Here is a 1073-nt window from a genome sequence, read left to right on the forward strand (position 1 = left end):
ACTGCTCTTAAGAGCATGAAAAGAAATATCTTTACCAACATGGCGTAGGAGTGCCTTGCCAATACTGTGGTCAGAAAGATAGGCAGTAGAGGAAGTCGGCCGTAAAGTGAAGAATTTAGTCCATTGTTCAGTCCGAAACTGAGCGTGGAAAGGTAGTGAAGGACGTGTCGATCGTTTCTGAGAAGAACGAGAAGGTGGAGAAGTATCATCAGCAGGTAATTGTCGTTGGCGTTTAGGCGTGGGACCAGAGTTGGTCCGAAGTGGAACGGGTCGGCGATTTGAAAATTGCCGCACGGTAGAGGGAGAGGCCCATAGTCAGAGGAGAGCGAAGGTCCGATAAATCGAAGGAGTCAGTCGAGGCCTCAGTACCTGAAGCGGGTGAGGAAACAGCACCGGCAAGAGGTACAGAGGCATGAGGAGTGTCTGAAGAGTGGTCCAAAGACGAGGCGGGGTCAGAACGGGGTGCGGTATCAAGAAGGGGCCCGGGGGTAGGAGGTTCATGGACTAGGGCTGCCATGGTTAGGTTACTTCTTTCTTTTTGTTTTTTAAGAAAAAAAAAGAAAGAAGAAAATAAAATAAAAATAAAAAAAAGAATAAAAAAAAAGGGGGACCGGGGAGGGATAGTTCCTAGGAGGAATGAAAGGGCCAGAAATCTCCCTCTGCGCCCAAGAGGACCTCAGCACTGCAAGTAGCGCAGATGCAGCATGCAACCCGTGCCATTCCCTACCCATCATGCTAGTAAACTAACAATCCGGGATAGCAACCTCACATCTGCCGAGCTACCTCGGTGGACAAAAGAGAGGGCGGCCGGATATCCGCCACAAAGCATACCTCCTTCGGCCACCACCCCCGGAATCCGAAAGGTGGCTTCCAGAGATACACCCGTCGCCCGAAAGACACCCAAAGCTACTCCGGGATACCGGAGAGGGATCGGGACATCCCCAGGAGATCCAGATTCCACGGCAAACTACGCCACCGCCAAGAACCTCAACGGAATGGGATGGACCCCGGTATCCTTTCCCCTATCTAGGAACTAGCGCGCCTGTGGGAGAAATCCCAAAGGCCGAAAAGAG

The 1073-nt window shown here is 51.6% G+C and overlaps 1 protein-coding gene across 2 annotated transcripts in view; it reads right to left on the minus strand.

Annotated features, from left to right (window-relative positions):
- Nucleotides 1–616: 616 nt before the first annotated feature.
- Nucleotides 617–1073, minus strand: part of LOC128697990 (transient receptor potential cation channel subfamily A member 1 homolog) — a 79504-nt gene continuing 79047 nt past the window's right edge. For both annotated transcript variants that reach the window (XM_053789976.2, XM_070097638.1), the window contains one exon: nucleotides 617–1073. This exon is cut by the window's right edge and continues 1010 nt beyond it. The gene's annotated coding sequence lies outside the window, so the exon portion shown is untranslated.

This window comes from Cherax quadricarinatus, chromosome 58 (genome assembly GCF_038502225.1).
Source record: "Cherax quadricarinatus isolate ZL_2023a chromosome 58, ASM3850222v1, whole genome shotgun sequence".
Taxonomy (NCBI): domain Eukaryota; kingdom Metazoa; phylum Arthropoda; class Malacostraca; order Decapoda; family Parastacidae; genus Cherax; species Cherax quadricarinatus.